The sequence below is a fragment of the Phocoena sinus genome, chromosome 3 (assembly GCF_008692025.1).
Source record: "Phocoena sinus isolate mPhoSin1 chromosome 3, mPhoSin1.pri, whole genome shotgun sequence".
Classification (NCBI taxonomy): Eukaryota; Metazoa; Chordata; class Mammalia; order Artiodactyla; family Phocoenidae; genus Phocoena; species Phocoena sinus.
This window is the reverse complement of record NC_045765.1, coordinates 86,290,622-86,307,829: the sequence shown is the minus strand read 5'-3', so window position 1 is coordinate 86,307,829 and position 17,208 is coordinate 86,290,622.

Genomic DNA, 17,208 nt, shown 5'->3' with positions numbered 1-17,208 from the left:
TGATATTTGAACTGAGGAATATAACAAATGGCACTCAAAAACGAAAACTATCCATATCTTAGTTAACTTTTTACTAAAATACGCAAATGAGGATAGAATCCTGTTTTTGATAGTCAGTTAATTGTAATTCTAACAATTTAAAGGAGTGAAAATTAGAAGACTGTGTTTTTGTGGTAGAAGAAAATTATCTTAGAATCATTAATTTGCATTTCATTCATTTCTTTTTTATCATTATATCTGAGTCATGCAATGCATTTCCTTTCTAATTGTTACCTATATCAAAATTGGTTTGGAAGATCTTTGAACTCTACTTGTCTCTTTGTTCAGCATATTTCTCTTGCAGCCCCTGCCTGATACAAAATAGTTTGTATGGCTGCATACTGTGTTTCTGTGTCCCAAATATAAAATACCAAATGACAAAAATTAAAGAAAGAAAATCTTTTGTGTTTAGTGAACAGAATTCACACAGCCTCTGGATTAATGTTAGTTTTGAAGCCACATGATGAGCAATAGAGGTTTCTCACCATGATACTCATTAGCATATCTTTGTGACTTGCAAGAAGTAATTTGCACAGTCCCAAGTTTAATGCTAACCCGAAGCTCCCATGTTCAGTGATAGCTTTCTAACCACAATCAACTCATTTCCTTTTATTTTTGATTGACAAACGGTGCAAAGGTGATGCCCATTTCTTTCGTTTCTTCTGTTTCTTCTTGCTAGACAATTAGGTAGAAATAGATTATAGTAACTTGATTGGTTATTTATCTGGCACTTGACAATATATATATTTTTTAGACTGGCTTTATAAACCAGACCTGAGTTGTTTTGAAATATGAGGATAAAATTATCTCACAATAGTGACACAAAACAGCAGGCATTGTCAGCTGGTGCTCATGATTATAGGACATTGCCCAAGATTACCCACATCTCTCCTTTACCTCCTCCTTCCCCATTTTTATCTTTTCTTCTTAGGTAAAACAATATAGACCTCTATGTCTCCAATTTTCACTCCATATCCTCCTTGAATTGATGAATTACTTGCATCTAATATGATTGTGTACATGGAATCCAAAGGGAGGACAACAAAAATCTTTTCAGATAAAATGGGAGAATATAGTAATTGTTATATAGTAATATTAATATGCAAGAATTAGTATGTTTAATAACAATCTATAAACCACTATAGAATGTGCAAAAAGTACAGTAGCAACAATAATGACTACAATAAGCCTAATAAGAAAAGTGCAAGGATCAGCTTATATTTTGAGATAGTACACTGGGCTTCAGGTGATCATATGTAATGCTTGGTGCAGGACAGCCTCAGATTATGCCTCTTGTCACAGAATCCAGATTTTTACATTTAAAACAATGTGTATTAATAATAGTCAGCATTAAAATAGGATGGAATAGGTTTGGAAGTCCTTGTCTTAAACTTCTAACATTTGCCATGGTCTAGAAATATGTGCACCACATGTACAGTGAACCGAGTTCCCACTTCAACATGTGGTGAAATCTGAAAGAAGACCTGGGGTAACCCATTTCACGTTCCTCACAGCCAACACCTTCTAGTCCCAGGTGGAGCTGGGAGAAGAATTTGACACTTCTGCCTTCCAGTCACTGGTATATGTGCCAGTTGTGCTGTGGCATGGTAAAAGATATGTGAAGCAGCTAGTCAGTCACTAGTTAGGAAATTCAAGGGCAGTTGTGAGAGTCTCTATGTTAGGTATTTGTGAAAATATGTGTGGGAACAAAGTCTCAAAATTCCTGACAAGGAAATTTTAAGAAGAAAGAACAAAGTACTGAAACATGCTACAACATGGATGAACCTTAAAACAGCGTCAGCAAAAGAAGCCAGACGTTACAGACCACATATTGTATGATTCCATTTACTAAATGAAGTGTTCAGAGAAGGCATATTTTATAGACAGAAAGAGTAGATTTGCAGTTTCCCTGGCCCGAGGGTGAGAATAGACAGTCGCCTCAATTGGGCATGAGGTTTGGTTTTGGAATGATGGAAATGTTCTAAAGATGGATTGTAGTAATAATTATACAACTCTGTAAATTTACTAAAACATTGAAACATTAAAAAATTAGTACATTTTATGGTATATTAAGTATTCCTCAATAAAACTGTTAAAAATAATCTAGAGCTTCCTTGGTGGCACAGTGGTTGAGAGTCCGCCTGCCGATGCAGGGGACACGGGTTCGTGCCCCGGTCCGGGAAGATCCCACATGCCGCGGAGTGGCTGCGCCCGTGAGCCATGGCCGCTGAGCCTGCGCGTCTGGAGCCTGTGCTCCTCAACGGCAGAGGCCACAACAGTGAGAGGCCTGCGTACCGCTAAAAAAAAAAATCCAAACAAAACAAAGTACATATTGTATAATTCCATTTTTATAAAATTCTAGACAATACAAACATCTATAAGCAGGTAGATCAGTCTTTCCTGGAGACAGCGTTGGGACAAGGAGAGGAAGGAGGGAGAGATAGATTACAATAGGGAATAAGAGGACTTTTGAAGGTGATGGATATGTTGTTTATCTTGACAGTAGGATGGCTCATGGCTGTATACATATGTGCAAACATACCAAACTGCATGCTTTAAATACGTGCAGTTTATTGTTTACCATTATACCTCAGTAAAGCTTTTATAAAAAAAAAACTTTAAAAAGACATCCATCATTGTAATATCACTTAGCTAAGTATTATTTTCTAGCTTGTAATTTAAAACAGTTTTTAGCAAGGTTGATAATGTACTTAGAAACTTTGAATCATGAGAAGTTTAAATTTAGCCTTATTTAAGGAAAATTGTTATTTCATATAATAAATAGAATAGATACAGACTTATCTTTACAATAAAATTACTAACTCATTTCAGGTCACACTTTTACCTACCTATCAGAAATATTATATAAACTTCAAAAAATGCAAAATACAGATCTGATATTCATGAACTAAATTTTTAAAAATCTTTAAATCATTTTTGAAAGCTCCTCTTTTATCTTGAACCAAAGCCTTTTCTTCTCATCCTGTAACTATAGCAACAAAAGCTATTATTTAAATTTACTTGTTCACATTTCTTAAAGCAAAAGAATAACAGTTAATTAACTTTTTTTATACATTTTAACTGTTTATCTGAAATAGATATTCCTAGAGTGTTCACATAATGACAAAATGATTGCTTTTTTCTGATCAATTTACCGTTTAAATTTCTCGAGTGAGGAGAAAAAAAATAGAGAAACAGAAAAAAAAAAAGGTGAGAGATGTTTTGGCTTTAGACAAATATAAAATAAATTGTGGTTGCCTGGGCTTTACAGGTGTAGTTGAAGGGGAAAAAGGGAGAAGGTCTGTGGGGACTGGCATGGCCCTGGAAGTTTGGGAGCTGAAGAGTCAGGAAAGGTAAGAGTTGGATAAAGACAAGAGGAGTAGGATTTACAAAGATTCACAAAAGAAGCAGTCTCAAGTTTTTCTCATTTTTCATTTGTCTTTTATATTAGTTTCCTAGGGCTTCCATAATAAATTACCACAAACCACATGGCTTAAAAGATCATACATTTCTCTCAAAGTTCTGGAGGCTAGAATTCCAATATCAAGCTTTCAAAAGGGCCATGCTCTGTCTAAAGGCTGTAGGAAAGAATCTTTTTTTTTGCCTCTTTCAATTTCTAGTGGTTGCCAGCAATCCTTGTGATTCCTTGCCTTTGTTGCTGCATTATTCCAGCTATTACCACTGTCTTCAAGTGGTCTCTTCCCTCTGTGTTTCTGTATCCAAATCTACTTCTTCTTCCATTATAAACAAAGTGGTCATTGGATTTAGGGCACAGTATCACCTCACTTTAACTTGATTACACCTGCAAATACCCGATTTCCAAATGAGATCACATTCACAGGTATCGGGGTTAGGACTTGAACATATCTTTTGGGGGAAAGCAATTTAACATCACACCTTTGCTAGGAACCTTTTATGGAAGAAGTTTTAGAGTTTTAATTGACTTTAGATGCTTTATCATACTAATTACAGAAAGCAGACAATTTTCCATTGTATTTTTGTTCTCTTTTCTATTATAAGACACTCTTGTACTAAAAATTTCCCAAATTCTTGTGGTCACAATAATTGCAAAATGTCCTTGGTTAGACTGTGTCATTTAGAGACACAAGCAAATAAATTAGCATTGTAGTATGTATACATGAGAAAGATTGACTTCCAACCCAGTAAAGGGGCTGGCTGAGAATAAGATGACCCATGATAAATACACAGTTGTTAAGAATGATTCTTGTATAACTTCCTATCTATAGAATCTAGTTTAAAAAATGCCATTAGGAAGGTTCTGATAAAACTCTGAGCTAAACAGGGAAGTTTCAGGGACACCAAAGCAGCACAGAGGGAACTCCTTATATGGTTTTTAAAAGGTGACCCAGGGGCTTCCCTAGTGGTGCAGTGGTTGAGAGTCCACCTGCTGATGCAGGGGACACGGGTTCGTACCCCGGTCCGGGAAGATTCCACATGCTGCGGAGCGGCTAGGCCCGTGAGCCATAGCCACTGAGCCTGCGCGTCCAGAGCCTGTGCTCCGCAATGGGAGAGGCCACAACAGTGAGAGGCCTGCATACTGCAAAAAATAAATAAATAAATAAATAAATAAAATAAAAGGTGACCCAAAGCAAATTTTCCAGAGTGTCTGGCTGAAGAGACTGTCTGAACTCCTCAGCTCCCAAGGCCAGTTAAACGTAAGCTAATTATGATGCACCAGAACTTTCCTATAGACTGTTTAACAGGCAGGCAATCAGAGGATTAGAAGCCAAAATTCACAAGAGAACACCAAAGTATGATAAAAACACATATCCTGAGAAACAAATGTGACACTGAAAGGCTCAAAGAACACATCAGAGCCCAAGTTCAATGCCAAACTTAATCATACCAGAGGGTACAGTCTTATATATATGCACTGTTATCTAGTCAAGAGTCCTGGTCCTCAGCAATTAAGTCTCAGACAAATCTTGGTGTAATCTCCAAAACATTAAAGTCTACTCAGCCCAAAACTACCAAGAACTAGCCAGTAGTCAGACAAGATCAGATTTATTAAATCCTAAGAAAGTCACTCAACAAAAGGAAGGAGGGAACCTGGGAATGCTACTCAACTAGAAGAGGAGGAAAACAATTTCTTCAAAGTTGTGTTTCTGTTGAAAGTTTGAAGAGGGTCTAAAAGGAGAATTTATTCCTAAAGTGGGATTAGGAGAAGTGAGAATTAACTAGTAATTGGGTGCTATCACAAATTAAGGGCAATGTAGCAATTGAGTATCTACAGTAATAAATGAAAATATGCCTGGGGCATTACTGGTAAGAAAGCAGTAGTCACTTGATAAGATGTTGCTAAGGCATTTTATAACTGCTACATGAACTGGGGAGAAACAACGTTTTCTGTTTACTTTGCAACTGGCTTTACCTCTGTCTGTCTCTCCATCTTAATTATGGGAAGGAAAGCTTTTTCTCTTTTCAGTTGGAGCTGATTTTCTCTCTTTCAATTCTAGATGAATTTTAGCTTTTACAAATTATAAATCTCCCTATTAGTTTTTTTAAAGAAGTTTTGAATCAATATTTAAACAAAGTGCCCTAGTTTTAATAATGATTGCAAAACAGAACCAACATGTCATAAATTTTATGATAAAATATGTGATTTTATAATTAAGAGAAATTCAGAGGCAGCAGACAAGAAGAGAAACACAGGAGCACTGACTTCTTCATTGAAACACAAGAAATAAAGTTTGAAGTCTATTATTAGAAGTTATAGAGTTGCTAAGAACTGATATAAAGATGATGATGTAAATGGTAAGAGGAAATTAGATACTGTATTTTACTAATATAATCCACCAACTTTGGTATCTGGAAGATAAAATATTAAAAGTTTGATTAGTTGAGAAATGCAGACATATTATGAAGATAACAACCAGAACACTGACAGAAAAAATGCTTATAAATACTTGTAAGTGTTTGCCTTTGGAGCCTGAAACTTGTGATGAGACTGTGGCAAGCGACTACTGCATTTCTAAAGTTAACAGTTTGTTGTTGTCATTGTTGTGATTGTTGTTACTTACTTTTTTAAAGCTAATACGTGTGAAGTTTTTTTTTTTAATATGTGTAAAGTTTTGATAATTTTTTAGAAGTCTAAGGGAATTACATAAAATATTTAATATTCTACTGAAGTACCCAAATGTAGATTTGCATAAGTGGAAAAACATTATTTTTTTGGACTTAAAAGCATCGATGTTATGGAGATGTCAATTCTCCCTCTTCGCAAACACGTGTGTGTAGTGTTCCCCCACAAAATAAGAGTATTTTGTTTGTAAATGTGAATGTGTAAATTATAAAAACTTAGCTCTATGAGGAAAAATAGATGTATAAAAATTGCCAGAAGAAATCATGTAGGAAAGTTTTATTGGATAGTTTTCCAAAATCAATATTAAACCTACACTAACTAAAATGACTTAGTGTAGTCAAAGGGATAGACAAAAAGATCAGCAGATCAACATAGAAAAGGAGGGGGAGTAAAAAAGCTAGTAGATATGCATATTTTCAACTTGCAATTCAAACAGTGCAGAAAAAAATGTATTGCTTACTAAATAGTGCTGTGATGACTTTCTAACTTATTAAATAAATGAGAATGCATCATTTTCTTATCTATTATTTTTAAAAAGTTCAAATGGATCAATATTCTAAATTTAAAGAAATGAAAACCTAAAAGTACTAGAGGAATATAATAGATTCACACACACACACACACACACTTGATCTTAGAGAGGGGAAGACTTCTAAACCTTAAATAAAGCTCAAGATCAATCATTTTGTTTATAATTTTTTATGATTTCTATAATAAAATTCACTCTGAACAAAATAAAATAATAAAAAGCTCAGGAAAAACACTGCAACGTTTGTGCTAGTAATGATTTTCACAAATTATTTATGTATCATAAAATGAGCAAACTAATAATATAAAGGGAAACAATGGATGGAAAAAATATTCAAAGGATATAAAAGATGTAGAAAAATTTTTTGCTTTCCCTCAATATTACCAAAAGCTCCTTGAAGAAAACTACATTGCAATATTCAGAATTATAACTCCTGCAACTACAATAGATTTATGATATTATTTATACTCAATAAAGTATGTAGTGGCGTTAAAAGAATTGTGAATAAATGGAGATAAAATCTAGAAATACAATTGGAATAGAAAAAAGAAAAACCCAAAAATTACATTTGTCAAATTCATAATTCTGGCTATGACTTGACTTTGTCTTTGATTGCCATATTAAGGCTTTAGCAGCTTTCATATTCATAGATGGTAGTGATATCAGTAAGAGAGAATAACACAGCAATAATCTCTGACATTCTTTGTCCAAGAATGTTGCAGCAATCCTACGTGGAAAGTAGACAGCCTGGTTTGGTAAAAGTCTAGGTTATTTTTAGAAACAATCCAGACTCTACTGGAAAGAAATACACTGTGGAAAGGAGTAGGAAATAGCCTTTAGTGTGTAACTTTAATGTTTTCAACTATAATTTATGTCACTTCAGCAAGGCCATTACTCCATAATAAAAAATTCTTCCTTTTTGTTTTACAGGAAGATTGAAATTGAAATTAATACCTAAATGTAGAAGCATGATGAACTGCCTGTCAGTGAGGTCTGCTTGTACTTTTATAAAGTTCAATATCTAGTTCTTCTTGGGTATTATGACTCATTTTCATTGAAATCATTTGTGGCATTATAGAAAGAAAAGGAACAGTACACTCTTAGTAGTATATGAATTTTCTTCTAGGTTCACAAAATATCTGGTGTGACTTTACAGCCTAAGACAATTTTATGTTCACATTCATATCATTTATTACCCAGTGATAAGAAGGCTAAATGAAAAAGAATGGATGTAGCAAGCAAGCAAAAGGACAGTTTTGAGGGCTAGAAGAAGTTCATTACTAAACTTGGATATAGGTACTTTGATGCTGCAAACCCAGATCCCATTTAGCATTATTAGAGCAAATACTGCATATATTATCACCATTTTCTTTTTCAAGATACTATAACTGTTATCCACAGACTTAAAGATGAAAATTTTATTATTATTCAATTTAGCTGACTAGGCTAAACTAAATAATCTTTCTTTCTGTGATCTTTACTTTCTAGATGTTATATCTCAGTCTTTTGATCAAATAAATGTGAAAACAATGATTTCACAATGCTTTAGCTGTGTTATTCTTAATATAGGGGTATAACTCCTGCTACATTTTCTTTATTATTTTCTAGCTAGTCAGCAAAAGTAAGCTGTTTTAAAACTGGGAAGGAAATCAGAGGAAATAATTTAGGCTTCTATTTTTTCATTAAAAAAATAAGTTGGCAACTTGGCAACTCCTGCCAAACCTATCTCATGAAGGTTCTGTGAAGATAAAATGATATGAAGCACATGAAAATAGAGTATAAACTGTACATACATAAAATACTAGCGTACACATAAACTTCAAAATTGTTATTACCTTTAGGGTTATGGTTTGCAGAAATTATGTCATCTTTGTTTGCTTTCCTCCATCCTTCTCTTTTTTATTCATTCTCATTACAATTTTCTTTTCTTATCTTTCTCCTGAACCAAAGAAAAATCCCAGCAAAGTACTCATTTATCCTATCCTTAGAGTAGTACTACTGCTTCGTCTCTCGTTAATCCTTTTGTCCACTTGTGAGATTTTATTTGTGGATGGGTTTCAAACTTTGACTTTCCATTTACTACTCTGTCCCAATCCCAAGCTATTTCACAAAGCCAAGCTAATATCGATCTTTCTTCAAGATTTTCTTTAAATGTTCAAAAGAAGAAGGTACAGTGAAGATATTAACAAGAAACAGCAACTGCATGTGCCTTCTGTGTTATGCCATGGGCACACAACTCTGCCTGCAGCATCTCTGACACATTTCCAGCCTCCTCTATAGGCCTGAGGCCAATTATCCTCACTTGCCCACTGAAGCAGTTTTTGATTTTACTATCCAGAATTTAGGAGCACAAAGGAAGAAAAACACTTGCCTCTCAACTTATTCCAATATTTTTTAAGAGTGAACATTCACAGTGTGCATCAGAATCCTTCTAGCTGTTGATTTCCCAGTCCACACTGGGTAGCTACAGAAGCAGGAACTTAGAAGATGGGCATTAAGTTAAGCAGTGCTTAAATTACTTTAAGGAACATGAGTAGCTCAGGGTAACCATTAAAAATGTAGTTCCCAAAATTACTCCAGAAATTTCTTGCCACAGAATGAATAGAATGATGATTACGATGATAAAATAACGTTGATGATAATGGTTCTAAATTAATACACTTTGTTAAAATGAGAACACAACTAGCATTTGTGAGCATTATTAGGTTGATGATACTAGATTTGAAGCCTATGTTATATATGACTCTTTGCTGTCCAAATTATGCAAGATCTGATATTTCCCAGATTGTACTATTTCCCATAGTGCATATGTCTACATCTTAGAGTTGGAACTTTACTTTCTACCAACAGAGATGTGGCCTTACCACTGTATCTCCTCAGGTCATAGTTAAGGGCATAATCTAACATCAGTACCCTTCCCAGTGTAACGGTTATTCAGAATCATATATCACATTCTGCACTGAATTTCACCCTTTTTAAAGTTGTTCTTCTGAAATGAGGTGAAGTTTGTGCCTGTCTTGTAACTGGCTTATTAGGAAAAAATAAGAAAACATCTCTACAAAAAAAATGAGTTTATAGATAAAATAGAAGAAGGAAATCCTTTCTCATTGTCTGGCCACACTGCATGTTAAGCAATCAGAAAGGAAAAATATTTGTAGAGATGCAATATTCATCTCTGAAGTAATACTCATGTTTTACAATAACATAATATTTAGTTTCTTAGTCTAGAACATGTACATTTTGTTTTTGTTTTGCGGCACGTGGGCCTCTCACTGCTGTGGCCTCTCCCGTTGCAGAGCACAGGCTCCGGACGTGCAGGCCCAGCGGCCATGGCTCACGGGCCCAGCTGCTCTGCGGCATGTGGGATCCTCCCGGACCGGGGCATGAACCCGTGTCCCCTGCATCAGCAGGCGGACTCTAAACCACTGAGCCACCAGGGAAGCCCTAGAACATGTACATTTTGATTAATAGATTTTGCAAGGTTTTGCCCAGGGACTAGTTACTGGGAATTTTATTTATGTTTGTAAAAAAAAACAGAGTGCATTCACCTGGTATTCACAAAGACAGAGGCAATGATTATTTTTACCATTCTTATTTATCTATCTGTCTTTCTGTTTTTCTGATTATCTATCTACCTATTTACCTACTGTTAATCTTATGTCGTTTAGCCCTAGTATTCAATTATAGGTAAAAAATATGAAAAGTAATACATTAACAAATCAAATATAATAACAATAATAGAGGATTTAATTAATTATCAAAGGTTTTGATAATTATATAGGATTTAATTAATTATCAAAGGTTATGTTGTGGCAGAAATAACGTCAACTCCTTTTTTATCCAGGAACTCTAAGACATAACAGTCATATTTACATATGATATTACAGTGGACTGTCTCAAGTATGAAATTAGTATGTGATGTGAAAATTGGGTACCCCATGAAGAATGTGGATTAATTAAAATGTGACTGGGAAATCTTATCTACTGGAATGCTGCTTTAAAATATTAACCTCTTAAACTCAAGGCAAAATAAACAAGTCTTTGACCTTGTACACAAGTATCTCAATGTTTGAAACAAGAAATATTTCTACTAAAATAAAAGCCTGTATTATGACAACTCATAAAATTATACTCTCATTTATGTGCATATCATATGCCTCTATTGCTTTTCAGTCTTACTAATCTTTTGCCTTGCATATATTCTTGGTAATTAATTATAAATTCTTAATGTTTAATGATATATAATGTGGAAAGCTTACAGGATAAATCCCAAAATAAATCTAGAAACAAAACTGGCAAATTTTTTAGAGTAATAATACCATTGAAACTCATAGTTTATGAGACTTTAAAATAACTAGATTATATGTATTTATATAATATATATACATATATTCAGACAGATGAAATTTCATCTATTCTCAGTATGTTTTATTATTTGAGATAATGAGGTCATTTCAATTTTCAATAAAATGTAAATCTCTCAAAATGCCCCCAAAAAACCAGCCTATTTTCTTTTATTGATTTTAAATAGTATATTGTTTCTATCTAGGACTTGTATACTTTGAAAAGACTAGGTAAAACTGAATATAGCTAAAGGAAAAGGGACCATTTCTCAGACTATATTATATAAATGGATACGTTATTAATTATATAAACATACACATTAACACATAATGTTAAATAATAGCATAATATTGTCATTATACATAGAACATATTCCATATGATGTCATATATTTCTTATTTCACCATGCTCTTTTCTAACTAATTTTAACACTACTTTTTTACCCAGCAACTGCAAATTCAAATTTTCATTGAAAGAGACTATGAATAAATATTTCAAAATATTGTTCAAACAGAAGATCTCAAAGTATTGCTGATTTGTTACAGACCTAAAATGTATATTTCTCTATTTTTCTCATATCATGGGTACATAATACATTTTCTTGTAATGGATTCAAAGTAAGTAAATATTAAATAATTATTTTATCTTTATGGTATTTTATTTTAATTGTTGAGACTTATGAAATATCATATGGATACTAATCATAAAATATATTGATTAAATACTAATTATTAGAGAAATGTAAATCAAAACCACAATGAAATATCACCTTATAATGGTCAGAATGGCTATCATCCAAAAGTCTACAAATAATAAATGCTGGAGAGGGTGTGGGGAAAAGGCAACCTTCCTACACTGTTGGCAGGAACGTAAATTGGTCAGCCACTATGGAACTGTATGGAGGTTCTTTAAAAAAAGTTGAAAATAGAGCTACCATATGTTCCAGCAATCCCAGTCCTGGGCATATATCCAGAAAAGATAAAACCTCTAATTCAAAAAGATACATGATCCGCAAAGTTCATAGCAGCACTATTGAAAATAGCCAAGACAAGGAAACAACCCAAGTGCCCATGAATAAACGATTGGTTTATGAAGACGTGATATATATGCAATGGAATACTACTCAGCCATAAAAAAGAATGAAATACTGCCATTTGCAGCAACATGAATGGTCCTAGAGAATATCATACTAAGTGAAGTAAGTTGGACAGAGAAAGACAAATATTATATGATATTACTTATATGTGGAATCTAAAAAATAACACAAGTGAATCTTTATACAAAACAGAAACAAAGTCACAAACATAGAAAACAAACTCATATTTACCAAAGGGATAAGGGAGGTAGAGAAGGAATAATTAGGAGTATGGGATTAAGAGATACAAACTACTACATATAAAATAGATAAGCAACAAGGATTAACTGTACAACACAGGGAACTATATTCAGTATCTAGTAAAAATCTACACTGTAATGGGAAATAACCTGAAAAAAATATATATGCATATAAAACTGAATCACCTTGATGTATAACTGAAACTAATACAATATTGTAAATCAATTATATTTTAATAAAAAAACATAGAGAGATTAAACACTAGCAATCACAAAAAGAGAAACTACATCAATGGCACAAAGTTACATTACATAGAAAATATTTAATAAATATTTTTGGTGGATATAGAAGGAAACAATGTCTACCCATTATTTTGCAATCACTCTCAACTATTTTTTCTCTCTCTTTAATAAAAATTATAATATTAATAAATTAGACTACTAGGCTATCATTTATACCCAAATATCCTGTCTTCTTAGCATATCAATCTTGTTCTCTTTATTTAAGGGAGGACTGAATTCAGCCTGATCCTTAAGAAGCAAAAGTCATTTGTTTTAATAAACGCTCTAGTTAGAGGAGTGCCCATGTGGATTTGAATGACCCAGTAATAAGGACTCTTTCCATTAATTTCTCCAGAAAACTATTCTGCTAGATGACATCATCATTTGAATGAAAACTTTAGTGTCTTGCATAGATTTCAGGAAAAAACTCTGGCTCACAGAAGCATATGGTGCATTTTATTAGCATTCTATACCAACTTGAAATATCCTAGAGTCGTTGGTGATTGCTTTCCTCTCTATTATACCATAACATTATAGAAACCATGTTCAGGATGGTTGAGTGATGGTGAAGACGTGGATTATCCTTGTACAGGGAAGCATATCATGCAGTTGGACTGTGGTACCACACTGAGAGAAAAAACAAGATAATAAATGCTAGGAAGCATGTAAACAGTAGGGAGTCATAAGTACATTGCCAAAGAAGAGATCCAAAGAGGAAATCAAAATAAGTAGATTAAAAAAAAAAAGTAGATAAAAGCAGACATTGGCCTATGGCTTTTAATCAGATGCCAGGAGCAAAACCTCGACAGGAGTAATAAATCTGTGGCCATTTAATGGCACGTGGTGATCTATGCATTTGGTCAGGTCAATGTTTACATTAACTGGTGGAAATCATTGAGCATTCACCTCTAACCCTGGAAAATGAACCAGCATGTTAGAAAGTGTATTTAATCCATGAGGTAGTATGTATTCACACAAACAAAGCAGAAAGATGATAAATTGCAGAAAAATAATTCATATGTAATTACTTCACGTTTTAGTTAATTAAATTCTACTCATATTTGGTAATGTTTGTATCTTAGATAAAACAAACCTAAAAAGTCATGTTACTGATTAAAACTTCATTTTTAAGGCTGTACAAAGAAACCTGCATTCCAAAAGTGGCCATTCAATGCAAAGCTCAAATTGCATAGCAAGAGAGCTATTGGAGAACACATCCCCAGATAGAGGGTGTAAGTTAAAACCCTTATTGAATCTCCCACTTCTCATTTCCTCAAAGAAAAGAAAGTACAAGCTCTCTGTAAACTGAAGGAATATACAATAATCCTGCCCTCAACGTAAGATTTCAAAGTTTTTTTTCCGCCAGATCCAATTTTTTGAGGGTCTATGTTTTCTACTGAACTTTGATCTATTAATGTAATGTATTTCTCCTCTCATGAAGTTCCTTTAATCTGCAGTGGAAAGTTGAAAACAATAGTTTGAATTAAATTCTGTTAGTAAACTAGGTGGTCAGATAATTCAATACATTGTCAAACAACTTCAACGACTTATTTATTAAAAAATAAATAAATGGGTTTCTCATGAAGAAAGGCAGAGAAGAAAAAAGATTAGTAAAGAAGAAGAAAAACTGCGCAACAGTCATTTTATAATCTCTTTCTACAGAGAGAATTATGCAGGTCATGTCTATGAAGTATGGAGTAAGAGTCCACAAAGTACATGAAATGTACTTTTATTGTTTTTATTGGCAAAAGTATAATCTTGACCTTTAATAAACTGTCCAGGGAATAAGCCCTACGGATGTGAGCAATATGTGAAAAATTTCACCATAACGTACCTACTTTAGCACTTGAAAGAACACAGGTCCAGTTAGAAAATTTCATTTATATTTCCAAATTCCAGCCAGCAGCCTAGGTAATCTACCACTCATTTTAAGTATTTATAAAATAGATGGAAATAAAGATGGCAAACATTTTTTTTTTCCTGTCTGTAATCTAACTGTTCTGTCCATATGGGTGGAGATAATTGAGGAAATTTTTGACATTAACTGCCCAACTAAACTGTCAGCTGTGCTTAAGCATGAAAGAATATATTGAATGATTAGAAGGCTGGCAAGTGCTGTCTGTCAATTTGCAATGATAATTGAACACAGTTAACTGTAGCTATACTGTTAGCAATACAAGTGTCTGGAAATTTATGTTTAACTAAAGCTCTCTTTGCCACCCTCCATGTAAGCAAGTCTCCATATTATTTAACTAGCATTTGCCATTCTTTCGCTAGTGTATGCTAATTGATACATAAAGATACTGAATGCTTAAGAACAAAAGGCTACTCTCTACACACCCAGAAAAATTTGCATATTGAACTTTTAGTACCTTTTATATGCTACCTATTGTTTAATATTCTTTGAAAGCCATTTAATATTTTATCAAACTATCAAATCCAAATATGCAATAATTGTTTCTTATAGTCAGGTTCACAAATTTATTTCAGATACATATCTTTTCTGAATTAGATTGTGAACTGTTTAAATTTTTTCATATTCCAGAATATTAAGCAAAGTACCTGGCACATACTCAGGATTCAATACACATGCTCTAAATAAATAAACAGTATTCATTTGTTCTTTTCTGTTATTCTTCTCAATCCCTTTTTTCTGGGTATTCATCCAGTTGGTGCTTTCCCATCTTTAGCCATAACATATTCACACTCTTTCCATCTTGAATTACTCTTGTTCCTTGAATGTGACAAGAATAGTTTCATCATAGGGACTTTTTCAAAAACTTTGTTTGCCCTCCCACTTACCCTCTAGACCTTAGAATATCAATATATCCTCAGAAAGTTTTGCCACACTCTGTCACTAGGCCACTTCTTTTGCTGTATACTCTCATCTGTCCTTCAAAATATCTCTCTTATAGTTAATGTAATTATTAGTATAATTATTTTTAAAAATCTCCCCTACTAGATATTGAGTCTATATATATCCATCACCATATCTCTGTCCAGAAGACAATATATACTCCAAAATATAATTATTGAATGAAACAGATCAATATAAACCTGATACAATATGTGTCTAGATCCTCAGAAAACTTTCTAGTGTATTTTTAGATTGCCCACAAAGATGACTGTCAACAAAGTGCCCACCTCATTCAAAAACTTTCCCACGGCATTGCTTGTTTCTTTCTGAGGTACCTTTTTTCTTTTCCTGTGATCTGGTTGAATCATTTGACACTGATATTATGCCTGTTATGACAGAATTTCCTGGAATCAGGCCAAGTAATATGAATGTGTGTGTGTAAATATATATATATATATATAAATTTCCTGTGGTAATTCTGATGCCATTGCTATAGTACTCTAAATTAGAATTCTAGTATTAGATCCCCTGTTAAGTGTCCTTTTGAACCAAAAAACCACCATTCTCTATGCCTTAATTTCCTTAACTCTAAAATATAGAAACTATACAGCATTGATTATAATCCTACAAAGAAATGTATTATCCTAAAACTTTGCAAAAACAGATGGTTGAAAAATTTAAAAAAAACTTTGTAGTATATCATTTGCCCACAAGTCAATAAGCTAACAAATGAGTGTCCAGATTATTTTTGTTATTTCAACAAGCATATATGACAATATTGATGGCAACATGAGGTCTATTTTTCTATATAAAAACGGACATATGCTTCTTGAAACTTGCCTATACAACAGAAGGGAACATTGTAGTTTCTTAAAAGAGTTGTGTTGGACTCTATGAGACAGATTTAATGTAATATCCCAAACCTCAAAATTTTATTATAATATCAAATAAACATATCACAATTTATATCAAAATAATAAATTCCAACTAGAATATAAGTCAAAGTTATTTGCCAGATATTAATACCCAAGGCTAGACATCAGATTATTTACTGGCTCCCAAGAGAGGAGCACTGACTTGTGTGACTTTTCCACCCACCCCCATAGTCATTAAATGCAAGTAATAAATATGAATATGCACCAAAGCACATAACAGAATTAGCAATCAAATTAGTGTCACTTGCATTCACAGCAGATTTTTAAGTGCCTTTTTAATTCTATTAGAAACATAAAGAAGAACATTTCACACTGGTATGAATGTCTCTTTAGAAGTATAAAGCCGAAATAGAATTCCAGTGTTGAGGCAGGATAGAATTTGACTAGATCTGTAGAGCTGACACAAACCATATTGAAATAGGGTTGACCTGTAGTTTCTCATACTCAAATGGTCCTACTGAGAAAGTGTGAATTCTAACACTGGGTGGTAGTGCACTTTTGACCTCAATGGTTTTAAGGTCAAAGAAAAAAAATATAGAAATGAATTCTGAGTTTTCACATACTTGAAGAGTCAAGCACAAATTTTTTGGTGAAACAATGTTTATGAATATAATTTTTAACTTCATTGACTAAATCTATTTTTTCTAAAGTTAGTCTGTCTTAAATTAAGAGATTAATTATCTTCAGACATTATACATTTCTTTTTTTTTTCTTGTGGTACGCGGGCCTCTCACTGTTGTGGCCTCTCCCGTTGCAGAGCACAGGTTCCGGACCCGCAGGCTCA